This window comes from Saimiri boliviensis, chromosome X, assembly GCF_048565385.1.
Source record: "Saimiri boliviensis isolate mSaiBol1 chromosome X, mSaiBol1.pri, whole genome shotgun sequence".
Classification (NCBI taxonomy): domain Eukaryota; kingdom Metazoa; phylum Chordata; class Mammalia; order Primates; family Cebidae; genus Saimiri; species Saimiri boliviensis.
This window is the reverse complement of record NC_133470.1, coordinates 4,994,884-5,018,402: the sequence shown is the minus strand read 5'-3', so window position 1 is coordinate 5,018,402 and position 23,519 is coordinate 4,994,884. Positions and strand designations below refer to the sequence as shown.

General features: G+C 37.4%; 1 long non-coding RNA gene across 2 annotated transcripts in view; it reads right to left on the bottom strand.

Annotated features, from left to right (window-relative positions):
- LOC141582832 (uncharacterized) overlaps positions 1 to 23,519 on the bottom strand; it is a 410,126-nt gene that overhangs the window by 136,076 nt on the left and 250,531 nt on the right. The window lies entirely within an intron of this gene.

The window sequence follows — 23,519 nt, the reverse complement described above, 5'->3', positions numbered from 1 at the left end:
AACTCTTATGGACACTATGAACTCTCACATCCACAAAAAAGAGATGGGGCTTGCAGGTGGCCTGGTATGTGTGGAAAAGATGATGTGCGGATAACTCCCATGAGGCACTGCTAACATCTCCTCAATATGTGTCCAAAGAAATTAAGAATGCTCTCAGTGGTTGTCTTTTCAGTGCTCTTCCAATGCCTCCTTCTATTGCCCTTCACTTACCCATCTCTCTTCTCCCTTCTGTAGGATCCACTCATTATAATATCCCATCCAGGACTCCAGGTGCTCAACTTTTTCCTTTACCCACATAAGTTTTGCCCTACATAAGTTAGTCCTCAGAATGTATTTGGTCAGGAGATTCCTGCTGTCTGATTGAAACATATAAGCCCTATCTTCATGTTTCAAGTGACCTTTTGCTGAGGAGGTTTATCTTGAGTCAGGGTGTTTGACCTAAGTTATTATGAAAAGAGATAGAGGGAAAGGGAGAGAAAAAGAGAGAGAAGGAGAGGGAGAGTGGGAGAGAGAGAAGAAGAGGGAGGAAGAAAGGAAGGGAAGAAGGGAAGAAGGAAGGAAGAACGTAAGAAAGAAAGGAAGGAAGAAAGGGAGGGAGAGGGAGGGCGGAGGAAGGAAAGAAGGAAGGAAGGGCAAGCAGGGGAAGGGGGAGAGGAATGAAGGAGAAGAGGGTGGAAGGGGCAGAAGGAAGGAAGAGAGGAAGGAAGTAGCATTGAAAAGAAGATGCTTGCACAAGCATGTTTATAGCAGCATCATTCGCAACTGCAAAAATGTGGACCCAGCCCAGAGCACATCAATCAATGAATGGGTAAAGAAACTCTGAGAAATACATATATATGATGAAATACCACTAAGCCATAAAAAGGAATGGATAAACAGCATTCACAGCAACCTAGATGGGATTGGATACTATTATTCTAAGCAAAGTAACTCAGAAATGGAAAACCAAACATCATAGGTTCTCACTCTTAAGTGGGAGCTAAGTTACAAAGCTGCAAAGTATGCCTTTGTTAAAATGGGGCCGAATGGAGTGGCTCACACCTGTAATCCTACCACTTTGGGAGCTGAGGCAGGCGAATCACGAGGTCAAGAGATGGAGACCATTCTGACCAACATGGTGAAAGCCCATCTCTACTAAAAATACAAAATTAGCTGGGCATGATGGTACACACCTCTAGTCCCAGGTGCTCACTACTCAGGAGGCTGAGGCAGGAGAATCAATTGAACCCAATAGGGGGAGGTTGCAGTGAGCTGAGATCGTGCCACTGTACTCCAGCCTGGTGATATCTCAAAAAAAAAAAAAAAAAAAAAAAAAAACTTTGGGGATTCAGGGGGAAAGGGTGGGAAGGGGATGAGGAATAAAAGACTACTAATTGGGTTCAGATGATGGGTGCACCAACATCTCACAAATCACCACTAAAGAACTTATTCATGTAACCAAATACCACCTGTCTTACAAAAACCTAAGGAAATTAAAAAAAAAAAAAAAAAAAAGAAAAGAAAAAGAAAATCCTGCTTGGTTTCCAAGGAAAGGAAAAGCAAATAAAACAAATCAACAGAGATTCAAAAATAGCATTTTTAATTCCTAAAAATTGTTAAGAGTCATTTTAGACGTTTTATGAATTAATGAGACCTTTTCTATAAAGGTCAAAGGTCAAAGATGAGAAAATATTTACCTTGAAGATATCAGAAAGGCACCAGTTAGGCCTCATACAAAAGTCATTTCAGATATTTATTCAGTTTTCTTAATTATAAAATTGAATTATTTACTTTCCAATATGATTGCTCATCTGCTAGATTGTACTTAAAGCTCACAATTGTTAATTTTTAATTTATTCACACATCCCTACCAACCAGCATTCCTTATTTCTACTCTTTCAGAAAATAATTAAAAACTTGTTTGGACTCACTAGTTTTACTCTTTTCTTACCACTCTTTTTTAAACCTATTTTTTTTCAGGCTTTCCACCAAACACTCCATCAAAACTGTTTTTTCCAGGTCACTGACAATTTCCACATCATGAAACTTTTGGTCACTTCTCAGTCCTCACTTACTTAATAAGCAGTATTTGATACTGTTGATTCTTTTCAAATTATCTTATAATTCCATTATAACTACAGTAATAATTCAGTTGAAATTATAAGCCTGTAAAATTACTTAGCTCCCCATTTAAAATGACAATCACAAAATTCATTTTATATTCAAGAAGATAAATATCTTTAAGCACTATAAATTCCTACACATATGAAAATTTCCTAATGGATGTGTCAATTGCACGTCAACAACTAACTTCCTCAACTATTGCAAAATCATCTTAATCTATTTCAATAGAAACTTTTATCAGCAGATAGGATCTCTGTCCTTTTGCAACTAAAAATCAGGCACTGAAAGGAAAAGATGATACTGAGTTTTTGATGCCCCAGGGGGTGAATTTTGTACATAGATTATCCAAAAGTTACTTTGATTTTAAATATTAATATTCTATTTATTATGGTTATAAATTCAAAACATTAGCTTGCCTTAGGCACCCTTATGCATTTAATTTGGATCTTAAATACTATTTTAAATATAAATCTAGGAAATTTTATAATCACCTTTAAAGGAGGTTTTCAATTATGTCTACATGAACAAGTGTAATTATTAAGCATGCATTAAATGTTTTAAGCCTCACTTAATATGTTAAGTTTCCTTCAATTTTTGAATACTAAACATACTTTCTCAGTCACTTATTCTTGCAAATTTAATAAATGCAACATATAGATGTATGCACATGCACACACAGTGACCAGAAAAGTGTGGCAAGACATTGAGGATGGAGATGTATCATCCAGGATGAATTTTTTCAAACCCTGTTTGTTGTGTTAAACCCCCTTTTTTTTTTGTAGTCGGTTGTTATATAAGCAAACACTAAAAAGGGAACAATCCACAGCCTATGCACCCGTGTTCGAGCTGTACATTAACTAAATATGCACATCAACTTCATGATATTCATGCCAAGCAGAAACACTGAGTGATAGATTTTAACTTATCTAAAGGCAGCATCATTTTCTTCTGAATATTTTTTATGTTCATCCATTACAACCACAGCTTATATAGATACCTAAAAGACATCTAATATGATTCTGTGTAGCCAAAGGCTGTGCCTGATGCTAGCTAACATTAAAGCTTCTAAGGGTAATATTTTAGTGTCCACAATCCACATGTATCCCACTGAATTAATCCACTCTTTTTGGGATTGAATGAGAATTAAATTCTAATATCTTGCCATACATGAAAGAATTATCTTGACATATTTTCAACAGAAGCCAAGAATAAGTGTTTTCAGCATTCTGAAAAGTAATTTCAAAATTTTGAGTTTGTGTAGTGGCTTAAATGTACATTTATTTTTAAGTGATTGAATTTCATCTTGTCTGAAGATTTAAATAACAGGAAATAACTAAGAGGCTGAGAAAGAAATTTATAACAGGGTAACTGACATAAGTTTCACATTAACAGTTTGAAGAGTACAGTATGATTTTTAACATGCTCAATTATATTTGAAAACTAAATAGGTCTTCTGTATTAGTAGCCTCAAACTCTCTGATAGCAGATACTATCAATTACAAACTTTTACCTCAATTTGCCGTCTTAGGGACACTGATTATATTGCATGTAGGTCTTCCAACAAAGACCCCTTTTAAAACATCAAACCATGACACTTAACCTGTTCATTTCAGTTCAATATTTATTATATTATCTTCATTTTATCGACCATGAGGTTGCCACCATGTAAATCTCCATTTCACTCATTGTTTCAATATTCTCTGAAGCATATAGTATGTATCAGTCTCTGAGCTAAGATAAGTGTATTATGGTGGTGACAGAGGCATATAAAGTTTTTTTAAATGAAAATAACTGTAAAGATTTAATATATGCTCAAGTTTTCAGACAAGAACATGCTTGAAGTATATGCATTCAAGAGTTCCAAATCTTCCTTTATGGCCATCTCTAATAGCCATCTATTACATAGTTTTATGCAAGAGTTTATGTTCCATTCTCTTTGTAACTGATGGCCTCATGACTTTATCTTTGATATAACTTTAGTTTTTCCTATTTGCATCTTTAGAGACAGTATTCTCAGTGCAGTTTTCAACTGAGAAGTCTACAAAGGATTTATTTTTCAAGTTATCAATCATTCCACTGCTGGAGTCTGAGTGGTTTCTTGAACTTCCTCAAATATCGTGAAAATTTCACTATTAATGTTGGATTAATATTGGCTGTCTTATGGTAGTCATTATCAATTTCAAATAAATGATTATGAAAAAATAATTGGCACTGATTTATATAAACTTTGTATAATTTATTCTCTGACATATTTGTGTCTGAAAACTGTGAGATAAGATACTGTTTTTCGAATACCAGTTATTTGTATATTGGAAAGTAATTCTATTCTTTAGCCACTTAAAGTTATAACTTTCCAGGACTTTTAAGGTCCTCATTTTTGGAACTGTTCAAAGTTGAATACACATGTAACAGGGATGTAACAGGAAATTTCCAAATAAGGGCATGGATTTAGTTTAGAAAACCTTTAACTTTTCTTCAAGTGTTCATATGTTCTAAAGTTCTATGAGTCTAAGAATTTGTGTTTTTGTTTGATTTATGTTGTGAGTCTTCCTTGAGAACAAAAGGTCTCCCCTTCATCTTTAGGGATCTAAAAAATACAAAACTAAGGACTTAGAGATTTTATTGATGATATTTTACTGATAGAATTATCTTCTGCACAGTTAGTGCACATCTGTACAGACAGATTTATTTAAGGGGCTGATAATTTTCCATTTAATTATTTGTTTGTTTTTAACAATGATCCTGCTTATGTGGAAAATGTAGGGATTTTGTTTGTACAAAGAGGCCAAAAGCAAGCAGATGATATTTAGTACTCTCTTTGTTATTTCTTGAGATTTGTTACTGAAATATTTCAATGTTATGTAGTAGAGTAACTTTGTTAGTTATTACAATTTTTTCTTACGAATTTCTGATGAATAACTTTCTCTTATGCAATAAATTGCAGCTAGCCAGTGTGCAGGAAGAGGATAACAAATTAGTAGTCAGCACTGTGCTTCAGAGCATATAAGTTAAGAAAATGTGTGGTTTCTCATATTCTAGAAAATCCAAACATCTTTGGAGAAACAAGTGAGTTTCAATGGTCAATAATATATAGGAAGCCCAAATAAATAAACAAAAATTAGCAAGTTTCAAAGAAATCACAATTTAGACCAAAAATACTGGTCCCTTAGTAATATGGTAGGAACAGTTACCTATCCTATCTATCTGTCTTCTACCTATCTAATTATCTATCTTATATATTATCTATCTATGGTATCTATCTATCATCTATCCAATGTATCATCTAATCTATAGTCTATCTATCCATCTAATCTACCATCTATCTAGTATGTATCCATCCTTCTTTGTCTATCTAATCACCTATTCTTCCATTTTATCTATCAATCCATCCATCCACAGCTATCTACTTACCCACCTACCTATCTGTCTAGCTACATATATATATATATATATATATATATATATATATATATATATATATATAGAGAGAGAGAGAGAGAGAGAGAGAGAGAGAGAGAGATTGTAAAGGGACAGAGAGGAGTCACTTCTATCTAGAAGGAGAGGGACAGAGGGGAGTCACTTCTATCTAGAAGGAATCAGGTTAGGCTTCAGCATGCTAGTGATAAACAGGCTTTTTCCATCCAGATAAAGATGGAAGTATATTTCCGGCAAAGGAAACAGCATCTGCAAAGCTACTTAGATACTGTCTTGCTTGAGGTTAGGCATGCATAACTTGGTAGTGATGACAACTAAGATAAGTTTTGCTTGTTAACTATGGTGTTGTAACCCAGACCAACAATTGGTATTTATTTTTCCTAAGTTTCTTTCTTCTTTAAAAAAAAAATTTGCTCTAACCGACAAATAAACATTGTATATATTTGTGGCATACAACATGTTGCTTTGAAATGTGTGTACATTGTAGGGTGGTTAAATTGAGCCAATTAACATAAGTTATCTCACATACCTATCATGTCCTTGTGGTGAAAACATTTCAAATCCACTCTCTTAGCATTTTTTAATAATATGATGCATTTTTATTAACTATAGTGGCATTTTATTGAAACTAATTATATTATTTCATGATTTTATGGGTTAACTGGGCTTAACTAGGTAGTTCTTGTGTGGTATTGGCTAAAGTCGCAGCTAGCAGTAGGGGCTAGATTGGATTAAATTTGCTAGGAGAGAAAATTAAAACATAATTGACTCCAGAGATAAATTTTTAAATATAGGTTTTTCTCATTAGTTATTTATTTTGTGAGCTCAAAAACAATATACTCTCTCTTTTTCATATGTAAAATGTAGAACATACATTTCTGGTTCCATCTACCCCATGTTCAGACTATTTTGCTTGATTAAACAGTAGAGGATAGCCAGGCATAGTGATTCATACCTGTAATCGCAGCACTTTGGGAGGCTGACACAGGTGGATCACTTGAGGTCAGGAGTTTGAGACTAGCCTGGCCAACATGGTGAAACCCCAACTCAACTAAAAATATAAAAATTATCCTGGCATGCTGGTGTGCACCTGTAGTCCCAGGTACCTGGGAGGCCGAGGCAGGAGAATCGCTTGAGCCCAAGACGGGGAGGTTACAGCGAGCCAAGATGGTAACACTGCACTCCAGCCTAGGAGACAGATTCTGTCTCAAAGACAAAACAAAACAAAACAACAACAACAACAACAACAACAAAAAGAGTAGACAGCTATTGTGCTTCAATGTGCTTTTTTAAAAGGAATGGAATAAAACTAGAAAAAAATAATTTTCACTGAGAGAACTATTATACATAATCCTTAAATATAGGTTTACATAATTGAGATAAAAATGTTTGAAAAATATCACTAGGCTGAAACCACTAAAATATTCAGGCATAACCCATGTAGAACTATATTTCTAGAATATTAGGAAAATGGGTTGATGGAAGGAACCAGGAGTTTGGAGCACTGCAACCGAACTTTAATGATGAGTGTCTCAAAGTTCCACAAATTATGAGTGTGTCTGTTTTCGCCTGCCAGATGAAATGGATTGCTGTCTCTCCTGTCATCTGAGTAGAAGATTGCTTTCATTTTAGTCTGAGTTAAGTGAAGATCAGAAGAGCCCATGGATAGGTCAGAGACAACATAAGTCAATAAGTTCTGGAAACCTGAGGCAGCGTTTGGAGATGGCCCTGCATGGCTGCTCTGGTCTGAATGTCTGTGTCCCCCACCAAATCCAAATGTAGAAATACTAACCTCCAAGGTGATGGTGTTAGAATGTGGGGCCTTTGGGAGATGATGAGTTCATCAGGTTGAAGCCCTGTAAATGGAATGTGTGCCCTAAGAAATAATGTGAAATGGTTTACTTTCTGTTTGTACTCTTTGCCACTTGAGAACACAGTAAGAACACTATATGTGAACAAAGTGGGTCATCACCAGGTACTGCATCTGGTGGGGACTTGATCTTGGACTTTCCAGCTCCAGAACCATGAGAAATAAATATCTAGCATTTGAGCTACCCAGTCCATGGCAGTTTGTTACAGCAGCATGTACTGACTACATCAATGACACTTATAAATTTCTCTGAAGATGATTTTTAATGGAAAAGGGAAAACAGGCCTTGACTGTGATCCTTCATTAACTTCTCTTCATGAGGGCTACCTGGAAGGTCCAGGCTTTCTTTGTGTTTAGTGAAGCCAGGTAGGCTTGTCCAAGTCAGCACTGTATAACCTTCACATGTCAGAAGCCAGTGAAATGCATTCATGTGTGAAGCACATCAACAGATTGCCATGGCCAAGAATATCGGTATGAGGAACATCAGGGGATAAAGCTAAAAAGGTTTTACTAAGCTAGCGGCTATCTCTGCCAAGAAAGGCCAAATAAGCAAATGTGCTTACCTTTGTGTTATGTGCTGTGGCTTTATTATATATTGATTCTTGGGAAACCATGGAATAAGATTCATCAGTAGGAAAGCAAAAGCATCACCAAACATCCTTTTGTAATGTGGTGATGGGTAGGGTGATGGATACTAAAGCCCCTAAAAGAATCCTGTATCTCAGGAAAGGAGGTGTTGATGCTGATGTGACACCTCGGTTCTTCTTAGTTTGAAAGAATTTAAAGAAGAGACACACAATAAAGGAAGTGTAGTGTAGAGTAATTTATTGCAAAAGAAAAATAGTATGTTGAAAGTTAGGTACAAAATGGACAGTGCACCCTGAGAGAGACAGAGGATTCAGGGCAGGCTGCTTGGTAGGATGACACAGCAAAGACTGGCACTAGGGTGACTCCCTGTAGGGGAGACTTCCATGATTATTCATCAGGAGTTGGGAGAGGTGTTACAAATAAGCATGGTCTGGGTGGACCTCTGGATGCACATGCGCAGTAGCTGTGCATGCTTGTTCATACATTGCATGTCTCATTAGCATCTTAAATCTCCACCCATGGGTGTGCTTTTTACTATTGAAATGAGCAAAGGATCAGTTTGAGGACAGATAAAATGCACATGCTCTCTAGAAGGGAAAGTCCCTATTGAAGACAGCTTTGCTTGAATGAGCTCAATGACAATGCGAATGCTGAAGTTTATTGTGTTGACTCTATGGTCACCACAGTTGCTGTGTCCTGAGAACATGGACATTTCCTTGACTACCTATCCTGCCTCAGAAGCCTGGTACTTAACAATGGATGATCACATAAGCCTCACTACTGTCGACAGCACCATTCTGAGGTAGCCTGGCTGTCAGGTAACACTTGGGTGGGAAGTCACGTGCAGCAAGCAGTGCTGCCTTCCATTTGGCCTGCATCTCTCAACACAGCTCTTCACAAACACAAGCTTTCATTCTGCCCTTTGGTTCCCCAAAAAACACTTTGACAGTTATTTAATTTAATCTTTCTTGTTGGTCTGCTTTGACTGTGTCAGCTTATCAATAGAGCTCCTTTAAGACAATCAATACTTCCTGTTTGTTCCGAAAAAATGTCTTGTTTACACAGTTCGGTGTAGAGACATAAATGGATGCACTTGATACTAAGAAGACACGTTTATCTAACTTTCATGTATCTGCTACACCAATAGAAACAGTGCTATTGTATTTGATGAATTATAATGATAGGTTGACGATTCTTTGAAAACTAAGAAGTGAATCATTGCTTATGTTTGAGATAATAAGAATCAATACAGTGGATGGATTTCACCCTCGTATCCATGAAGCACAGTTGCTTCTTCTGCAATTCTTTGCATGTGGTGGTCTGTGTGACTCACTTATAGCCTTATTTGACTTAGAAATCTTTGTAGCTTAAGAATGTGGCCATGTGTTTTTCTTTACTTAGTTCTTACATATGAGAAAATATGCACCAGGTAAAGAACATCACATGCCAAGGGGCAAAGAGCTGGTTTCTCTCATCCGTGACAAAATAAAAAAAAAAAGCGTGCTCATTTTTATAAAAGGATATTATTTCCTGTCACCCATAATCAATAAAGACATAAATTACGCCCAGGACTTTGTCATCATATCATTAATTTACAAGTATAAATGAATAACTAGATTGGTGTTACTGGTAACAATAATAAAATTCTGATATCAAAAATATTTAATTAGAGAAGTAGGAAGTGAAGGAGATTTCAGCACAGAAAGCTTTGTCCTGTAAATTGAAGACAAGAAAGTAAAAAAGAGCTGTGAACAGTGGCTTGCACCTGTAATCCCAGCACTCTGGGAGGCTAAGTCAGGAGGATTGAGTCCAGAAAGTTCTAGACAAACATGGGAAACATAGTGAGACCTCCTCTCTATGAAAAATAAACAAAAATTAGCTAGGTGTGGTGTCGCACACCTATAGTTCCAGGTACTAAGGGGGCTGGTGCAGGAGAATTGCTTGAGCCCCAGAGGTTGAGGCTGCAGTGAGCCACAACTGCACCACTGCACTCCAGCGTTGGAGACAGCAAGACCCTATCTCAAGAAAAAAAATATATTTAAAAATGTTAAAAAGTAAAGAAAAGCCAATGTCATAAAAATGAATTTTTTTTTTTTTTGAGGAGAATGGGAAATGTTGGGGGTCAAGGAGACAGAATCGTGAAACTATACCAGCTGTCATTCTGGATTCTATTCTGTTCTCTTGGAATAATCTTGGCAGAAACCAAACCATTCATCACTCCTGTGGTCACTGGGGAGCTCAAAGGATCCCATTCGTGCAAACAGCCTTAAGTTGGGCTAAGAATTAAAGGTCAGTTTTGTAACAGAAGTTTCCAGGTTACAGCACACTTCTACAACTACATCTACATAGTAGGCAGGCACTAATTGTGATGATAATCATATGGCTATAAGAAGGAGAAGCAAGTGGATGCTGAGGGGAGGAGGAAGAGGTGATGGTGAAGATGTAGGACTTGCTCAGGAGAAGAGAGAGAGCAGTGCAATTGTGGACATTTATGGACTGTTTCTTACTCATGATTAGGTTAAAGGTGAATAATAATCATTGCAGCAGACATTGCTTGCCATACCCTAAGAGTGTCAAGCTATTTTTATGCCCTATTAGAGAATCCTGCTTGGTCACAGGTTTGCCCAGTTAGTTTCAAGAATGAACTGATGCTCAGAAACGCAAATACTTAAAATTCAGACAACTCACCACAGTTCACTAAATTGTAGGTCACTGGATCTCCTCAAGTGAAAATGACTGCTTTATGCCAACCTCATCCACGGTCCTCAAAGCCTGCTTTCTGTGCCTATAGATGCAACAACGCTTTGTTATCAGGCAAAGTTATGAAACCACAACCCTGCCAGACAGGGAGGTCAGGATATCAGCATCACTCCGAATCCTGGTTATCAAAGGCCATGTCAATCTGCACTTTTCTTTCTCTCTCTTTCTCCAAGTCCTTAGAAGAAAAAAGAATCCTTTATCCTGGAGGGAGATGGCACTACACTAAGATGATGGATTTGGTTTTGCTTCACCTTTGAGACTCTAAATAAGAAACCACTTGATTAACTTTGGTTCCAGGGATCTTTCAATAATTTTAAGATGGGAGCTAATAGATGGAGCTGTTGTTCTCTCCAGCAGGTTATGTCTTCATGCATATTTATGGAACCATATCTTCATATATGGAGATGTATATGCATGTATGTTTATGAATGAATATAAATCTGTATGCATATTTATATATGGAGGCATGTCTCAATGTGCAGTGATACAGCTATAATGTATCTCTATGGAGATGTATTTTCATGTATGGAGATATATTTCCTTGTGTCTTGATAAAGTTAGATATACTTTCATGTGTAGCTATATATTCCTACATAGGTAAATGTGTTTCCATGTATCTTTATGTATGGGGAGTCTACATTGCAGCAAATAAAATCCCAACCCATTAGTTACTGTCTGATGAATATTTACTTATTTTAGATTGCAACTTTAATCATCTTAATAAATACACGGATACAACAAATCCTTTACTTAATAACTCATTATATTTGTCTAACACTAAATTTGACATTTTCAAATAAAGCTCTTTTTCATTTTCATCTATAGAATTAATACGTAAATTATTTCTTATTTTTTGAGATGGAGTGAGTCTCACTCTGTGGCCGAGGCTGTAGTGCAGTGGTGCAATCTCAGCCCACTGAAAGCCCCACCTCCCGAGTTCAAGCGATTCTCTTCCTTCAGCCTCCCAAGTAGCTGGGATTACAGCCACTTGCCAGGCTGGTCTCAAACGCCTGACTTCGGGTGATCCACCCACCTTGGCCTCCCAAAGTGCTGGGATTACAGGCATGAGCCATCGTGTCCGCCCCTTTTTCTAATTTATTTACTATTAAATATTTATAATGGTTTCTAATTATATGCAGAGTTCAGGATTGAGAGTTAATTAGATTTGTTTTACTTTTGCTCAAGGTGTCTAACATCATAACACATATTATCTCATCAATTTATTTTTATAAAATATAATTAACTTAGAAGTATATGTAGGGGCTTTACAAAATATTTCTCATTTGTTTCTACATGTTTTGTAGCAAAATCAGAAAACATAGATATGCAAAACCAACAGTGAAAACATGTAAATGGCTTCGGTTTCTTATTTGAGATTGAACCACTTCTTAAGATTTTACACACTTTTCTGTGAAGCCAAACTATTGCCTGGGTAGTTACATAACTATAAATATGTACAATTCAAAAACTGGATCATAGCTACATACGCTAATGGATAAACTTCCTTTTGCTACTTAGTATGATATCGGAAACATATACTCATGATAGTAAAACGCATTGAGAACACTGTAATGACTACAGAGTAGTTCGTGTATCTAGTCTTTAAATTCAAAAGTTCTGGTCCTCAACTTTGAGGCAAATAAATATTGTTTTGCTAAAATGTTATGTCAGATATTTTTCCTTTAATTTACCTTCTTCTCTGAAATGTTTCAATAGAAGATCCTACAACTAGAATTTCTTGTACATTAGTTACGCTTTTTAATAACAAAGTGGCATCATTTTTCAAGGGTAATATCTGAGGTTCGTTGCCTCACACCAAGGAAATCGAGGATGTGGGCCACAAGAAGTGAATTTAAGAGTGGGAGTTTAATAGAAAAGCTCTTTTGTGCAGAGGGAATGGGTTCTGAGGGGATCTTCCCTCATGCTCCAAAATGCGGTTGGTTTTATAGATAAGCTTGAAAATGCGGTGTCTGATTTACATAGGGCAGAGGATTGGTTGGACCAGGTGTGCCATTTACACAGTGTTCGAAGAAGTTGGCCATCCCACCCTAATCTTTTAATTTGCAAATTGGGTCTCTACCTGATGGAAACCATGTTGCCCACTTCTTTTACAGCACATTGGCACAAAAAGGGAAGAGGGAACATCTATGTTGAGTATACCTGGCTTCCAGGTACCCCTTTTGTATTGGCACAGCTGCTGGTTCCAGCTTGCTTATCTATGCTTGCAGCTTGATTTTTCAGGCTGCTTTTTTTTTTTGTTGTTGTTGTTTTTATTTTTATTTTTGGAAAAGCAAAGATTTGGGCTGCTTTTTATTAAAAGGAAAACCTTACCGAGGGCTCTGTTATGCTCACTATCTGCCTAAAACATTTCTTTTTAGCTCCTATATCAATAATAACTTGAATTTATTTTTTAAGAGCAGAAGCACAATAAAGAAAAAAGGATTTTTAATATACCGATCCAGATAAAATTGATACTTGAAAAAGATATGTATTTACAAAATTCATAAAGCACTAGAAAATACAAAATGACAAATAATAACCATCTTCTTTTCCATCTCACAAACTACACAAATTGAAGAGTTGGCCATATGAGCATATGAAAAATCCAACTCATTACTTAGATGACTGTGAATATTGAAAGCACCACTCTAGGGGTGGAAGCTATCCCTAGATCAAGTCAGTTTCCTGGGAGTGACTTCCTGGTCTATTGTTCTTGGAGGGTCTTCGTTCCATTTCATAAGCTATCATCTCTTTCCACCATGGTCTTTAGCTGCTCAGTTAAGAAGAAAACATGCCCTTCAAGCAGATTTCTCAGTCTGCTTCATGTCAACACTTAATTGGAAAGTCAAGAGGACAGCATTTCCATTTTGAACTAACACTTTTGTCATACAACTGTCTCAAAATTTTCAAGGGTTTTCTATGAATTTGATTCTATGTTAGGTCTGAAATCAAATTATTAACAGCATTTCTTTTTGAGACATGCTTTATTTGTAGATTCCGTCACTGCTTCTTTGGGTGTGTAAGGAGTGCTAGAACAATGCTTTAGCATTCAGCAGAGAGGTTGTACCAGGCCCTATCTTTTCTTTGTTTGATTTTTTTGAGACTGAGTTTCACTCTTGTTGCACAGGCTGGAGTGCAATGGCGCGATCTCGGCTCACTGAAGCCTCCGCCTCCCGGGTTCAAGCGATTCTCCTGCCTCAGCCTCCTGAATAGCTGGGATTACAGGCACATGCCACCACAGCCAGCTAATTTTTGTATTTTTAGTAGAGATGGTGTTTCTCTATGTTGTTCAGGCTGGTCTTGAACTCTGGACCTCAGGTTATCCGCCCACATTGGGCTCCCAAAGTGTTGGTATTACAGGCGTGAGCCACTGCCCTCAGCCCTATGAGGCCCTATGTTAACTATTTCAGAAGTCTTAATATAGGGCATTACTGCAATCTTGCTGATCTTTACCTATATATTTCTGGTAGTGAACTAGATCTGATCTTTTCCCCAAGGTTTTAACTTATTTTGCAAATCATCTTTAAAGAGACTGGGGACTCTTCCTGCATTCATTCCTTTTATTGCAGTGCCTTCTCTCTCTCTCTCTCTCTCTCTCTCTCTCTCTCTCTCTCTCTCTCTCTCTCTCTCAGTTTTTGTTTTGGGACAGAATCTTGTTCTGTAGCCTAGGCTGGAGTACAGTAGCCCAATCTCGGCTCACTGCAACCTCTGCCTCCCAGGTTCAAGGGATTCTCCTGCCTCAGCCTCCTGAGTAGCTAGGACTATAGGCACCTGCCACCACGCCCGGCTAATTTTTGTGCTTTTAGTAGAGATGAGATTTCACCATGTTGGCCAGGATAGTCTTGAACTCCTGACCTCAAGTGATCCTTCCATCTTGGCCTCCCAAAGTGATGGGATTACAGGCGTGAACCCCACGCCACACTCAGCCTTATTGAGTGCCTTCTCATATACATCTGGTATTGGTGGGACAACACCTGAAGCATTGTGCATGAATATCTCTTTGTCCTAATGCAGCAATTTGCTAGGGACCTTTTCTATTTTCCAGAGTTACCACAGGCCACAGTTTTACCAAAGATGTTATGACTACATAACATGGGTCACAAGTTTTCTTTCAGCCTTAGAGAAGTTTCCTTATTACTCTTTTATGTAGCCTCCTACATTTTCACAGATTCCAGGTTTACTGTTCTATGATCCAGTGAAAATAAAACCTCCAGAGAGCCTTGTCTGGAGATTTTACTTTCACCGATATGGCATATACAAATTTTTCCAGACATCTTTCCCTTTGGATTTGCTATGGATGTGGTTGAAACACTAAATTTTCTTGAGCTTTTGAATTTGAGAAAGGTTGATTCTTGCTCTCCACAGCATGTCATTTTGGAGGGTAGCAGAATTCTGTTCTTCTGCCTTTCCACAGATGTTTTCTATCCCACAACAATGCTACTCTGAGGCATCTGGTTGTCCTCAGCAGCTTTACTTGCATCACAGAACCAGCTTGGCTTTTGGTGGGAGACTCAATGGCTTCACCTGAGCCATTTCCACACACTTTAGCAGAAAATGAAAAGGTGTGTGATAATTGCTATCTGGTCCCAGCTTTAAGTTTCCAAGAATGGGGAAGTACACTTCATGTGGGCCCTCATGGAAGATATTAAAGGATCTGATTTCTCTTTATTCTATTTTGCCCCTAAATTTATGATATTTAGAAAAGAAAGGAAAATGAAAGAAATGCAGTTATATTCCTCTCCTATCTTCTTCTCTTCCTGTGTACTCTTCTGGTCTTTTTTCATGGCTTCCATATCACCTGGATCTTCAGAAAGGGGCTTGCCTTCTTGAAAAATTTTCCTCACTCCATCCTCGGCCAAATCCTTTGTCTATCCTAAGGTGACTCTTAAGAGTTTTGGGTAACTGCTGACCATTAAACATGTCTAGATATACTAATTACTCTCATAGAGATTCCAAGGAGAAAGGAGTAACAAGCTACAGGGAATTGCACCAAGGTAAGCTCTGCAAACGCTTGAAAATCTCAGGCTAGATAACATGGTGATAATAAATCTTTTTCTTTGTTTGAATGCTGCTGGTGTTCAGGAGTCAGATGATTAGTATTTGGTTTAAGTGTTTTTTAATTTCAATCTTACATATTATATTCCCCTTTTCAATTACAAGGTATATGTTGAAGAACCTGAGTTGTTTGTAGTGTTTTCCACAGTCTGCAAATTACTTATTGCACATTTATATTGTGGTTAAATAGGTTGCTCTGTTTTCTGCATTTCCTGATAATCACAGCTGAATTCATTGGTCTGATCAAAATCAGATATGATTCATTTGGCACCACCATAGCTGGAGTCGAAATTTCCCGTCAAGAGACACATATTTTCTGGCTTTCACTCTCTTGTTTATGTCATCAGTCTCTGGTGCTCAATGACTGTATTTTTTAATTTATTGAGGGCTGTAAAATGGTAATGTTCTATTTTGATCATTTTGTTTACTCATTTAACTTTAATAACTTTATAACTATCATCTAGTGTTCTGTGGCTTATACAGAAAAGTGAAGTATAGGTTCTCAAGGTAATAAACTGATTACCTCTCATCTTCACAACAGAAACAATTTGTGTTATTTCAAAATATCTTTGTAATTCATAGATCTTAACACATTTGATGGTTTAAATTCATTTCAAATCTTATCCATACTGAAGTTCAAATTGGCGCAGCTTTGATCAGTGTGAATTCCTTCAAGCTGGCTTCTTTACTCTAGAAATCTGACATTTTTCTTCTTTCAATTTGTCCAGTTGTATTAGTCTCATCTTGTACATCCCTGCTCCTGACCAAGAATCAGTCATTTTTCTGAGAAACCTTGTTTTATTAAAGTAGAAAATGTGTATCAAGATCAAAATCTAGCAATGTCATTTCTACTGTACTGGTTGTTGTTTCAAGAGCTTTTGGTGTAGTTGAAAAATACATATAAAACATTGAGAGTTCATACTAATGTTTCCAATGCAAATTTATGAGTGCAAGGTTTTTACTTGACCTCTTGAATCACATCTTTGCTCCACATTGAAAATCTACATTAAAAGTCAAGGATACAGGGATGAGAGAATTTAAATGTCTCATAATTACTCAAATACTTTATCCTACATTACAAGCAAAACAATATCAGTAAAACAGTCCTAAGTCCAATTACCATAGCAAAAAAAAAGTTAATTTTTTTGGCATAAACTATTGCCATTCTCTCACATTTTAATCATTATACTACATATATGGTGTTAAGATTATATGACAATTACATCTATTCTCTCCATTTTAAACTCATATTTTGTCTTAGTTCTACCATTTACTTAACACTTAATGTATTAATAGCATTATTCTTAAGTTAACATATTTTGTAATTTGTGTTATCCGAAGGATGGGAACAATGTTGCTTGAGTTCTTGAATGTTGCTGACAGTTTGTGCTATTATGAATGAACTTTTAAATTCTGTTATAAATTCAATGTGGTTTGACTCTTGGAGAAATACATGTGTATGCTGATTTTGTAACTGGTTACTTTAGTAAATGTGCCTATGTTTTCTACTAGTTTATGGTTATTACTAATTATTTTGGCTTTACCATCTTACAAAATGTTAATTTTGCCTTTCAAAGTTTGAGTCACTTCAAAATTTTAAATAATTGTATTGGATAGCACTTCCACATTGATGTTTGTAAGAAAAAATGATAGCAGTCACCCCTTTATTCTTATTGATGTCATCAGAACATCTCTTGATGGCATCATTCTCAATACATATTTAGCCATTTGGCTGAAATGATTTTAATTACTTTTATTTCATTGTTACTTAGAAGTTTTTTCAGAAATAAGGGTTGAATTTTATAAAATTCTTTTTTGACACATTGAAATAGTAGTTTCTTTTTAATTTAACCTAATCATGTCATGAATTACATTAATATATTTCCTAGTATGGAATCATTCTGGTATTCCTGAAATAAATACCATTTCATCATGGGGTATTAGTTTTTAATACACTCTTGGATTAAATGTTCACTTAAATAAAGACTTTGCATCAATATTTATATAGTTGAAGATGACACCTATGTATGCATATAACTTTTTACTTCCTGATCTCTCTCAGATTTTAATATCAGAGTTAATCTACCTTTATAATATTTAATACAAGTATTCCTTCTTTTTATATTGCCTTAGTCAGTTTAATACCATTGAGATTAATACGTTCCTTAAAGTTCAATAGCATAGAGATTTCATTTTCCTTAAATGATAGAAAAAAATCACCTAGAAATAACCTTCATCTTTCACTTTGTGGATAGTCAGGGAGTGGGGAGAGAGTCTTTGGCGATTTTTTTTTTTTTTTTTTTTTTTTTTTTTTTTGGGATGGAGTTTTGCTCCTGTTGCCCAGGCTAGAGTGCAATGATGTGATCTTGGCTCACTGCCACCTCTGCCTCCAGGGTTCAAGTGAGTCTTCTACCTCAGCCTCTCCAGTAGCTGGGATTACAGGCGCCCTCCACCACGCAAGCTAACTTTTTGTATTTTTAGTAGAGACGGGGTTTCACCATGTTGGCCAGGCTGGTCTTGAACTCCTGACCTAAGGTGATCCACCCACCTTGGCCTCCCAAAGTGCTGGGATTACAGGCATGAGCCACTGTGTCTGTCCGGCAATTTTTTTTTTTAATTGAGAAAATGACTATCAGTCTATTTATAGTTTCTTAAAATTTTACTGAGGAAAACATGTACCTCACACTCACTCATAAATATTCTGTTGTTTCTCCTATCTATGGCAATTTTACATTCCCACTTATGCTTATCAAATATAAATTTACTGTCTCTGTCTCCCTCCCTTCTCCCATGTTCTCCCGTTCTCCCTGTAATTTCCCCTCACTTAGACTAGTCTACACAGAACTTTCTCTAATTACTAAGATAAGAACTTTTCCTGGCTAAGGAAATAAGAGCCTCAGAGTAAGCACTGAGTTTGTTTTCAGTTCTAAGACAGCCAAAATAAATCTTTACTGCCTGTTGATCCTTGGTTTATTGTAAATTTATTGGAACCAACGTGAAACAATCACTAAATCTAATGCGGCAACTTCATCACGGAATAAGCCAGGGAGAAGCAACTTCCCATACCTAATGGAAAGAACCTAGAAAACAAGCAAGCAAACAGGGGGTTCTTTGCAGAATGCAGGCTCCTGCAACACGTTTCACCTTGTTTAGATGATGATTTGAGACCTGACTGCTCTCAGAATTTCCATGAATATGGGTCTGAAGTGAGTGCCCAGCTACAGTCCAAGAGAAAATATCACATCTGCACTCATCGTCAGGCTCACTCATGCCAAATAGAATCACAGGATAAGGAGGGTGCCCAGCATTGGGATTAAGAGTGAGAGGTTAGGATTCAGGTCCATTGGCTCCTCCTGTTTCCTCTGCACCTATTTACACTTACAGTCATGAGGTAGCGAGATTAAATTGTGCCATTTTGTATGTTGTGAGTTGTTTTGTTTTGTAGAGTTTGGTGTATGTCTGTGTTTTCCCTTCTGAACTTTGTTTCCTTAGTGATTAGGAGAGTATTCAGTAAGGTTTTTTAGCAGTGTTAAGTTCAGAACAATTCTTTGGCTCTCAGGGCAGGCTGTTTTCTGACTTGCAAATTAGTCTAATCATATCTACCCAATAGAGTTGATGGGAGGCTACATTTTATAATATCTGAGACACACAGTGTGAATAGGTGAAATCTCATTAACTTGTTCTTCTCCTTGTCAAGTTAGTGATATTTTCTATCTCATCAAGGGGATGTTCTTCCCAAATAAGATGAGCCTTGCTTTTGTGATAGAATTAAGGTAAAGAAAAAGTGGACAAGGTCAGTCTTGCTCTTTAGTCATGAGATTTCTTTTCACCAGCAGAGCTTCCTCTTCTGCCACTGTCCCCAGAAAAGACAATTGTTGATGATCCTACTGTTGCTAAAAAGTGTCTCATCACAGATGTGATGCAAAAAAATAAATGCCTTATAAAGATTACAGTATGCTTGTTACATTTCTATGTTTCCCCCATGAATAAGTTGTTTTATTCTGCATCTCCTTACCACAATTTGATAACCCATATGGGTTGCATTAGACATCAAGGCCACAGACTGAGTTTCAATGCACATGGCAATATATTTTCAATTTGCTGTTTATTACCTTCGTAAGAATGTATTATGGTTAAAATTGTTTCTATAAATGCAGGCATATAATCTAAAATTTAGTACAATTTAATCTAAACTTTTTCTAAGAGCTAGAAATAAATAATTGAAAAGCTCAGAAGAAGGAAAAGCAAATCAATGAATTAAAACACCAAATAATCCACTACTTCTATCCATTTTAATTATATATATGTAAGAAACACATATATTCTACTTTGTGATATACATATTTCCTACTTTGTGAGATATTTATCTCACATACACACACACGTTTATTGAAATATCTGCATATATCTACATTTATATCACATACATAATCATCACCTTTCTTTTGTTAGCTTTATTCATTAATTGATTGCTGAGACCTTACTATGTGAAAGGCAGAAAAGCACTTCAGAAGTTCTTGGAATCCAAAAACCTAACCTCAAGTTATTCACAGTAGAACAGCAAACAACAACAACAACAACAATACCCTCAAAATATATCAACTATATTATGATTAGCCAGGATAGAATAGACTGTGATACAGCTACCAACACACTTACACATTTCAATGACTTAACCTAAGAAACATTAATTTCTCGCCTATACCATAGTCGGGGTGTCTTCCTATCTCCACCAGCTGTAGGGTCTAGAACAGGTTGACCTCCCACATCATCCAGCATGGTATAAGAGACCTAATGCATTCTGTGGGACAAGGTTCAGGGGCAGGCCTGGAAGCAGCTATGTCCTTTTTTCTATTCCATGGATCAGAACATAGTCATGTGCTCTGATGTAACAGCAAAGGGAGGATGAGGAATCTGTGCCCTGGAGTCAGAACTGGTGTGGTGGACACTGTGCACAGCCCTTTTCCAAACTAGAAATAGGTGCTCCATGCCAAACTGGAAGTGAGCAGAGGGGTCCACCCACGAGTGCTATATTGGAGGATGGGAAGGGAAGACTGCTGAGTGGAAATACTGACATTGCTATGGACTTAAAAATCTAACATACAAGGAAAGGTTAATTCCCATGATATACAATATGCATTGTATACACACATACACACACACACACACACACACACACACACACACACACTCACAATTATATACATTGTCCTGAATCAGTGATAAAAATAAAATGCTTCCCAATCTGGGCCAGCACGTTGTGTTCCATCGTCACAACCTCATGGCCACACTTAATAGGTGCAGGAGGCGGTAGTGACCCAAATGGAGTAGCTCACACTCCTTCTCCAGATAATATCAGACTGGCACGGAGGAACACTAAGCCTGAAAGGCACCGTGGCTGCATGAATGCCTCTCATGGCATTCTCTGCTTGTACCACTCCTCCTCCTCTGCAGAATGTATTCCACCCTTCTCTGCAATTCAGTAGATAAGAATGCAGAATGAAGTTTCTGGAGAAGCCCAATAGTGTTCCAGAGCCAACTCATGCCCTCTTCAACCCTAAGTTTTCCATTTGAGAACCATCCCCTGGCTTGCTGCAGCAAGTGAACGCAAACGGTTCATCATGAACTGTGAGCCAGCTGACTCCCATATGTTAATCATGCCTTTCAATTCTGTATTGTGAGGACTTGACAACTAGGACCTTACTGATCTTTGTGGAACTGCTCCTCCCAGCACTAGCCAATTCCTGGAGATAGCATATGGCTCCCAGGGAGCATTTCTTTCCTAGGGAAAGTCACCAGTTCACAGCCCATACCACCCAATGCCTCCCATATTGGGCTCTTAGACTCTGCACCATTATTTCCCCCTCCCCCCATTAATCACCTCAGAGTCAGGAATCAGAAAACTAGGGGAACTCTATACTCCCCAGGGCTCTCTGAAATTATTCCAATTAATCCACTGTAAACCTGCCTAGCCTACTTTCCCTTTTCCATTCCTTCCCAGGAAAACCATAGTAAAGGCTCTTATCCACATTTTCCTCTGGCTCCCTCTTCCTCTTGATTGGCCCCAGTGCTTCCCTGTGTGGCTTTGCAAGGCAGGGCTTGCTCTGCCCTCTGGAAACTGTGAGTAACAAGCTATCTTTTTCGTGGCAATCATCTCCTGAGACTTGTTAGCCTCACCATACCTGAATAATGATCAAACCCGTATTTTAAAACACCCCATCCCGCAAATCTTGACATTGGACTTGCACAGCAAGGTTGCACTATGAAACGAGAATGGTGAAATATGAAGGTGAAGGGTAACTTTTAAGTGAGCAGAACTTGAAGCAATACATTTAGTTGTCCCTTTTGCTTTGAAGGAAAGATGGCCTGAGGCATGGACCATCAGTGGCCGATGGGAAGTGCCTGCTGGTTTGACTGGCTGCCCACGTTCTTCAAAAGAACAAGATTGGAAGATCGTGATAAGGATGTCTGGGGAAAAAGAAGACTTTACTCCCAGCGAGATGACTATGAGACTTAGTCACCTGCCTTCAGCCCACACCTATGACCTCAAGAAAGGCAAGAATATACTTTTACTTCTAAAATTTTTATTTTTAAATTATTTCTTCTTTTTTTTCTTTGAGACAGAGCCTCACTCTTTCACCCATGCTGGACTGCCCTGGTGTGATCATAACTCACTGCAGCCTTGACCTCCTGGACTCAAATGATCTTCCCACCTCAATCTGCCTAGGGTGCAGCCTCACACATGCACCACTATGTTCGGATAATTTTTAAAATTTTCTGCAGAAATGGCATCTCACCACGTTCCCCAGGCTGGTCTCAAATTCCTGGGCTCAGGTAATTCTCCTGCTTCAGCCTACCAAAGTGTTGGGATTACAGATGTCAGCCACCATGCCTGACCAATATTTACTTTTTAAAGTAATGATATTTGGGAGGTCGAGGCAAGTGGATCACTTGAGGTCAGGAATTCAAGACCAGTCTGGCCAACATGGTGAAACCCTGTCTTTACTAAAAATACAAAAATTAGCCAGGCATAGTAGTGGGTGCCTGTAATCCCAGCTACTCAGGAGGCTAAGACAGGAGAATCACTTGAACCCAGGAGGTGGAGGTTGTAGTGAGCCAAAATCATGCCACTGCACTCCAGCCTGGGCAACAAAAAGCCAAACTCCATCTCAAAAACAAACAAACAAAAAGTAATAATACATGTTGTGAGTCAATTGTGAGTGCCCAAATATAATTTTTTAAAAAAATTTCAGGTGGATTAGAATTATGTGTTTTACACTTACATAACAGTTTATGCAGATGATTTCAAACCATACTTCATCTAAGTGCTTTGAAATATATTTCTTTAAATTTAAATCACAAATAATCCTATAACATATATTTTATTTCTAGTATACTCATTATATATTTCTTTTCATTTTGTCCAGGGATATTGAATAATTTTTGTTATTAACACAAAAGCAAAGGAGTCCATTAACATTTGATGAAATTGAAGTTTTTAAAAAAAGTTTGATAGGACAATATTTGAATCTAAAACTACTGTCACAATCTCTTGGTATTGGCCAATTTCAGGAGAAAAATAGAGGTTTTATAAAAGAAGATATTCAGAAGCAAAATGTGCAGTAGTCCCTCAGTATTAGTAGGGGATTGGTTTCAGGTGCCCCGCCTACACACAAATTCATGCGGAATCATCCCTCTATGTAAATGT